This window comes from Grammomys surdaster, unplaced genomic scaffold (genome assembly GCF_004785775.1).
Source record: "Grammomys surdaster isolate TR1022 unplaced genomic scaffold, NIH_TR_1.0 126118, whole genome shotgun sequence".
Classification (NCBI taxonomy): Eukaryota; Metazoa; Chordata; class Mammalia; order Rodentia; family Muridae; genus Grammomys; species Grammomys surdaster.
The window spans coordinates 7,331,335-7,339,934 of record NW_021620926.1 but is presented as its reverse complement, the minus strand read 5'-3'; positions in this window follow the sequence as shown (position 1 = coordinate 7,339,934).

Here is an 8,600-nt window from a genome sequence, read left to right as displayed (position 1 = left end):
GAGAGAGAGAGAGAGAGAGAGAGAGAGAGAGAGAGAGAGAGAGAGAGGAGCAAGAAAGAAGAATGTTCTAAGCATGCTTAGGATCACAGAGGGGCCTAGAGGGATAGAGGGATGACAGGGCCTCGGCTGAGGTCCACTCATCTGTAGTTAAGCGTGGAGACGGAGCATAGCACAGGTTTTATTCCCAGGTAGCTGGGATCAGAAATGAAAAGATGACATTTGACAGCTTACAGACAGTCATAGGCTGGAGGGAAGAATGATGTAGAGGAGAAAGAAGTTCAAAGCTGTACCTGCAATGCCCTGGGCAGGTGTGGATGAGGTGGCGGCAGCCCTTGGGGCTGAGGTGGTCTGTGAAGGGCATGATGCTCCCAGGGTGAGGGTGGGGGGATAAATGGCTTGAACATGATCTAAAACACAGAGACAGTGCAATAGGAAGAGGTGTGTATAATAGGCACCCGTGCAGTCACCTGTCTAGGTTTTAACAAATGGAGACTCCCAGGCCACTACAGACCCTGTGTATTAGGGAGCTGAGTGCTGGGATCGGCAGGATCTTGAAAGGCACTTGGAGAGATTCTCATGGGGCCATTAATACAGGACACTGAGAAAATCAAACTTCTAGAGGACTAACCTGTCTGTAACATTAGAAATGTGTGTGTGTATATACGTGTGTGTGTGTGTACCTGTGTGTGTACATGTGTGTATCTGTGTGTATCTGTACATGTATGTGTGGGGGTATGTGTGGGTGTACATATGTGTGTCTGTGTGAGGACCTGTGTGCATGTGTGTATGTGTGTCTGAGGGCCTGCATGTGTGTGTTTGTATATGTGTGTATGTTTGTGCATGTGCATGGGGGTGTATGCATAGGGGTGTGTATACCTGTGTGTGTGCATGTCATGTGTGTGTATCAGAGAACATCCGAGCAACATCTGTTTTGCCATGCCAATGGAGCCATCTAAAGATCCAGTTCATACAAGTATCAATTTCCAACTCCTTATTTGAGTATAATAATTTGAAATTTAAAGACAAGTTACAGGAGGAAGGTGTTAGATGGGTTTTCCAAATGCAGTGTTAGCAGTTGTTTATTCTTGTACTTTCCCTTTGTTTCACACAGACACATTCACACACAGAAAACCACAAACATACACACACAAACAAGCACACAGACATACACATACAAACACATGTACTCTCAAACACAAACACACACACAAAATCAAACACATACATACACAAGCAAACAGACACACACATACAAACACATGCACTTTCAAACACACACACAAAAATCAAACACACATACACACACATACAAACACATGCACTCTCAGACACACACATATACACACACATACAAACACATGCACTCTCAGACACACACACATACACACACAAACAAGCACATAGACACACACATACAAACACATGCATAAACACATATGTGTACTCATCAATTTCCTGAACCATCTAGGCTGGTTTTATATCTCATGGCCTTTTATGCCTGAATTCTCCTTTGGACATTCTTTTACGTAACTAATGTTTGATTAGAACCCTCCGTAACGTTCACATTGATAAAACATTTTATCTAATCTCTCATTTGTATTTCATTTTGTCTGTTGACAGGCTGTGAGAGTATTTCCCTCCAGCATGCCCTGTCTCTTTGGCTCTCCTCTGTTTAGTTTTTTTTTCATGCTTCCTTTGTGTTTTAGGACACTGTTTTGAAGTCAACACACAAACACACACACACACACACAGCTTTCAATCTGACATTTTGATGTTTCCTTGCAAATAGCTTCAGGTAATACACTCTGTGCAGACATACTATGCGTGGATTTGTGTATCCCTTCCTGGGTTCTATATCTGGGAGCACTCTATGACCCTATTTGTTGATATTAATATTGATTATCTAATTAAGGGATCTTGATTCTTTAAATCTGCTTTGCATCTAATAAACAGTGGTGTGACATTTTAAGGTCACATAAATACTTTGATATTTAGTAACCTCTTGCATTTAGTATCTGCTGGTGATTTTTCCTGAAATCATCTGAGTTAAAATTGTAAAACTACATTTTTTTTTCAACTTGACATCCACACCTCCTCTCACTTATAAGATCTTAGTGTTTGAGCAGGGCTCCAACCCTCCATGTCTGTTCATAAAGTTGTCCTTGTCAGTTGTTCTTCACTTGTTATTTTGGTATTCACATTGTCTTGATCTGGCAACAGGAGCTCCCGTGGGTGGCCACTGTGTCCCTCTGACAAACTCTCATTTATTTTGAGCCCTATTTTTGTAGATCTTTGTGTCTCTACCATTCCTTGGCCCTGGAATTTTTTGTTTCTTTATAGACTCTTGAATGGGGAATAGTCCTAAAATCAAGATCTGAATATAGTAATCCCTCGGTATCCCTGGTAATTCCTCTGTGTCTCTAAACGATACATTTCAAGATCTCTAATGGATGGCAGAATATTGTACATACTATCAAATCCCAGGCATGCAATTGACCTTCCAGCCAAGATGGCTCCTAAAGGACTGCTGGGCAGGTACCTTGTACAATGTGGACACACTGAATTAAGGTATGCTTGCTCATTGACGGGACAGGACAGAGTAATACAAAATTTCATTAGGCTATTCTATGGCCTATTCTAGGCCTTTGATATGAATTGTCTATTTCCAGAATTTTCCATCCAATCTTTCCAGAGTTTAGTTGATGAGCTAGGACGAGCCTAACTGTGCTTGGTAGGATTGCTGTTGGCGAAATTATTTTGTTTCCTTTCTTTGCTCATTTGGTAGACAGATAGTGTGTATGTGTATTTATGTATGTGTATACGTGTATGTATCTGTGGTGTGTGTGTGTGTGTGTGTGTATGTGTGTGTGTTATGTGTATCTGTGTGTGGTGTGTCTGTAAGTATGGGTGTATATGTGTGTATGTGTATATGTGTGTGTTGCATGTGTATTGTGTATGTGTGTGTGTTTTGTGTGTGTGTGTGTGTGTGGTGTACTAACAAAGAGGCACACATATTCCTATGTAAGCACACATGTTTTAGAAACCCAAGTTCACCTCTACAGAGTTCTTGCTCATCTCCCTCATGACAGATTTGTATGATGTTTCCCACAGTGAGAACTCTGGCTTTCATCAGTATCAGTCTCTACACCTTTACTCAGTCCGTCTAGATGTCTAACTCAGTTAGACAGCATCCTTATCTACACTCACCACAAGAAATTAATCTATTCAGTTCTTCCCACATGGAGGCCTGTAGTCAGACCCCTGATCCTCAGGTACTTCTGTTCCTCTCGCTACCTCCCCTTTGCAAACTTTCTCTCCGTTGTCTCTTTTTCATCCCTCCACCCACAACCTTTTCTTTCCTATCTTCCTTTACCATGGTCTGACACTCATTTCAGATAGAATTATTTTCATTTGTTTTCACTTTGTTTAGGCATTAATATTTCCATCTCCTCCTCCTCTATTCTTACTGCTTCTGTTTTATTTTTGAATATGAGATCCATCAACATGTCTTTCAAAATTAAAATATAACAGAGGTTTACTTATAAAAATATTCTCCTACTTTCTCATCTTTTCCCCTGGGAGGTAATTCAACATTATTGTTTCCTGATGTTTCTTTTCCCCTGTGCCCCGCCTCCCACCCCCCACCCCCCACCTCGCTATTTTGTGTTGGTTGGTTGTTGTGGTTTTTGTAAAAATAATTCCATTTTCCGTGTTTCTTCTTCTCTTCCTCTCCTCCCACAGGAAAGGTACCAGACACTAATGTGTCTCTGCCTCATACCTCATTCATAGGACTTGTCTCTCAGACAATGTTTCTTCTTGCTTGAGCTACACCAACTTGGCCTAGGAATTCCATCCCTCCATTTTTTCATGTGCTGAATGTGGTCATTCCAAAGAGTCTGTCTCTCTTATCTTTTACTGCAAGAATGTTGGCTGTGGAATAAATTTAGTTTTCTACTTCTTATCCATTATAAATTTAAATGTGTGCTCAGAGGTGGGAAACAAAGCCTCAAATAGATACTTCGGAGCAGATGGCATTGAGCCAGAGCTGAGGCAAGTTCTTTCAGAGCTCCATAAGCATATCTCATCCTTTCCATGTCTAGACGCTCGGCTCAGCTCTGGCATCCCCTCTGTCATCTCAGAGTTCTTCTGCATCAGAGACCCGACTCCTGGTGCCTTCTGCAGAAGCCTTTGTGGTCCAACCAAGTGCATCTTCATCTAGGCAGTATTTGGTCTCTAGTTTCCTGAGGGAAAGGTCCAATTCTGGAAGTCCAAAGCCTTGTAGACATGTTGGCTTCAATAGCTTCCACCTACAGTACAGGACTGAGTGCCTAAGAACTGTCCTTGAAGGTGACTCCCAGCTGATTAAGGCATAACCAGTGCAAGAGTGTAGGAGAAAGGAGAGGGTACCCAGATGTGACATCTCTCCTGACCACCCTCACTCCAGAGAATGTTTGTGGATTCCCAAAGAGGCTGTGAAATTTGAGGGGAATCTCAATTTAGCATCAGAGGCAAGTGCACAGGTCTTGGGCTGCATAACTTACCTCAAGTGACATCTGAGCATCATACTTGGGACACAGAGTCTATGGAAGCCACACAACCCAGGCATGGACTTTACTTCTTTGCAACTTCATTATTGAAATAACTTTTCTCCGGAGCTTGTATGGGAATGTAATTCCAGTGATGAAGAGATAGAGACATGATCTCTGGGGGATCCTTGTCAGCAAGCTCACTCTCATCTGTCGGCTTTAGGCCAGTGACAGACCTAGCTCAAAAACCAAAGCAGGTGTCACCTAAGGAAGAGTGACACCCTAGCTATCTTTTGGCTTCTACCTACATGTACATACACGCCTATACACAAACACACATGTGCTGCATACACATATTCACACACACAAATGTGAATCATTTACCTCAGATTTCATTGTAATCCAACACACAGTAAGAATGAGTGAGACAGACATCCCCATCCCCGCTCCCCAAACAAACATTTTTACACATTCAGACTGCTCTCCCCAGTCAATCTGGGTATGTTTTCTATGAAACAATAATTGAAACTGCCAGGATTACTCAAGCTCAGCAGGACAGCACCTGCATACAGTGTTGTAAAAGAGGATATTCCCTTTGGCCAGAACACTCTGGGTCAGCTGGTTTCTCTTCACAGAAACCTCGGTGATCTCAGCATCCTCAGGGCTGCATCTGTGCAGTCTAATTTGCCTCTACAAGGTCTGGCTCCCATCCCATCCTTCAGCAAGCAGCGACAAAGCTGGCGATGTGAGGCACATTCTATAAATATAAAGGAAGAGGAGATGGGGAAGCAGACACCAAGCACGAGCAGATGCGGCGGTAGCAGGGGAGGTGGTAGTGCTAATAGCAACGGATTACTAACAAGTGCTGTAGTTTTCCATTGCTGTAACAAAACACCGGAGGCTTGATGCAGAAAGGGAAGAGATACAGCAGCTCTCAGTTTTGATGACTGAAGAACATGGCAATGGGGAGGGCCCACTGGGGCTGATTCCTGAGGCACTCATTCTGTGGACACAATTTTTAAAGAGTATGGAAAGCAGTCTGCATCCAATCCTGCTCATCCTCAGAATGGTCAGTGCTTTGATTTTAAATATTTTGAAGAAATTTTAAGTACTGGATGCATAAGTAACCAGAATACATTTTAAATATTCTTTTAAATTCTTCTCTCTCTGCCTCTCTGCCTCTCTGTCTCTCTCTGCCTCTCTGTGTCTTTCTCTCTGTGTGTTTTTCTCTGTCTCTGTCTCCATCTCTCTGTCCCTGTCCCTCTCCCTCTCCTTCTCTTCCTTCCCCCACGTGTGTGTGTGTGTGTATGTGTGTGTGTAGGGTTGTAGCAGCAAATTTACATGTCAACAGTGAAGACCCAACTTTTTAAAGACCTCAACTTGCATGCTTTTATAGAGGAATGAGTTTTAAGCTGATCACTCTGGAGGCTGGGGAGATGCACAGTGCTTTAGTGTGCCTCCTACCCTCACAGAGGACTCCAGTTCAGCTCCCAGAACCCACAGTGGGCAGCTCACACCTGCCTGTAAGTTCAGCTCCTTGGGGGGAGGAGGATCCAACACCTAAGACTTCCATGGATATTAGCACTCAGCCATACATACAAACACAGAGACACACAATTAAAACTCAGACAAATACTTCTCTAAAAGATACTTGAACATACTTTAGAAGTCGAGCTAACCAAGATGAGTTCCCAAACTCAGTATTAAAAGAAAAAAAATAGTCTCTCAAATGCAGTGCTTAGGAGGAAACCTTTTATCTTGATTTAGGGCAACTGGAAAATGTCGTAGTTCAAATACAATACAATACAATACAATACAATACAATACAATACAATACAATACAATACAATACAATACAATACAATACAATACAATACAATACTACACAACACAACACAACAGCAGGTGCTATCTAGAGGTTTTCCTCCTGGATGACTGTATCCTGAAGAGAGGACAATATGAACAAACACATCTGGTAATAAGGGAACAGATTAAGGTTTTGTGATACAAGAGATGTTGATGGAATAAAGAAACTAGTCAGTGGGTATCATATCTCATTATGAAAGAAACACATGTAAATTAGGAACTCATGTGACCACTCATTCTGATTAACTAGCTTTGTACATTGCTAGATAAATGCTCTTGGCAGAGACCACAGGGTCCATCAGTGTAGCTTACGCCAAGGTCGATGCTGCCTCTTCTAGGCAGTTGACAGTCTGTCTTCTCAGCACTGAGCCAGCGGCTGCAGTTGCTTGTAGCAATTAGTCCCTGTTGTGTGCAAAGACTCTAGTGTTGACTGAACCAATTAAAAGATCAATTAGTGTGATGCAAGTGCTCAGAGAGGTCGTTTGCTATGACAGGGAGTCGGATCTCCATCCGTGTAGAGAGCCTCAAGAAAAATCGTCGTTTTAGAAGGATGGATTATTTTTTGTTGTTGTTCCTAACCCTTTGGTCTTTAAAATGTCTGGACATTGGTAATTATGTTGTGGAAACTATTAGTTGGTGGGCTAGTATGACAAAGGGCCTTTATTTTATTAAAGTATATTTTATTTTTGATCATGTGTACGTGTCTATGAATGGGTCTATACACACAAAGGTAGGTGCTCACAGAGGCTGGGAGGAGGGGCATCCCACAATCTTGTGACTGGACTAATGTGTGGCTTTGGAACAAAATTCACATCTTCCAGAGGAACAGTAATCACATAATACTGGGTGGTACAACCACCCAGTCCCAACAAAAGGGTTTTCTGACAATAGGACTCTCATTTATAATAAATAAACAATAATAACTAGGGAAAAGTAATAAAATGACATTAGAGATTGGATATGTGGTGCTTTGCTTTTGTTTCTGTTACAGAGCACCCAGAACATTATTTTTCTCCTTGTCATATTACTCTGGGCTTCTTATTTTCACATTAAAAGGAAAGGAAATAAGAATCAGTTGCTCTAAGTTTTCTTCTCCATGTAGGATCTCAGCCTATGTTACCCCACTACCACCTCTCCCAGAATTCCAGCTTGCTAAAATTATGACTTCGTTACCATCTTCTCATTAGGTAAAAACGTGAGGATTGATTTTACTTGAGTCTTCCAGGAAGGCAGGAGAATCTGAGGTTCATTGGAAAGCAGCATACAAATGACTGGGAATGTTATATGTGAGACTGTGGTGGGAAGCCATCCTTGAGGATGTTAGTCCTGTCCTCAGTGATGACAGCTGGACTAGAGATGACCTAGGAAACCTCTGGAATTTTGTTGGTTTGTTTCCACAGAGACCAGTCAGTGGCCTCCTGTGGCTAGCCCCTCACCAGGATCTCCCTTGAGTTCCTATTCTCTTTCTAGCCAATGTTCTTCCAAAAGACATGACTCAACCAGACTCAGAAAAGAAGCAAGGAGCCTCTCTAGCAGAGCACAGGAAAGGAGATGAGCTTTGGGTTTTGGGAGCTGTAATAGCCACTTCTGCCATTGTTGTGATAGAACACCCAAGACAAGAAGGGAGTTCATTTTGGCTCATGGTTTCAGAGTGTAAGGGAAAATGTATTTTCCTAATTACATGATGGCATTTACCTGGGGTCCAAGGTAAAACCATCCATCTTTGTAATTTTTAACAAAGACCTGCAGACATAAAATACTGGCATGAGGCCAGACTGGCCCACGATAATTCTGCCTTGCATCAGCAAGAAAACACTGGCCAGCCTCACCAGGAGGTGTGGGCATCACCAGGAAAGGGCTTGCTGCCTGGATGGAATGGGCCCAAGAGGTACCACAGTTTCAAGTCCTGGATGTTCTTGAAAATGTGGATGTTTTGACACTGAAGACTCTATAGCTGCCTCTGAGAGTTCCCAGGTGGCCCAAGAACCAAATGAGGGAAAAGAAATCACAAGGAAGGCATCAGCTGTAACTGATGTCTCAATTTTCTTTCTTTCTTTGGTGGATATTGAACAGGATCCTTGTGCATGCCAGGCAGATTTTCTGTCACTAAATCACACCTTGAGTAGTCATTTCCTGCCCCTCAGAATCTGCCCTTAATTGGAAAATTGAGCTCTCTCTCTCTCTCTCTCTCTCTCTCTCTCTCTCTCT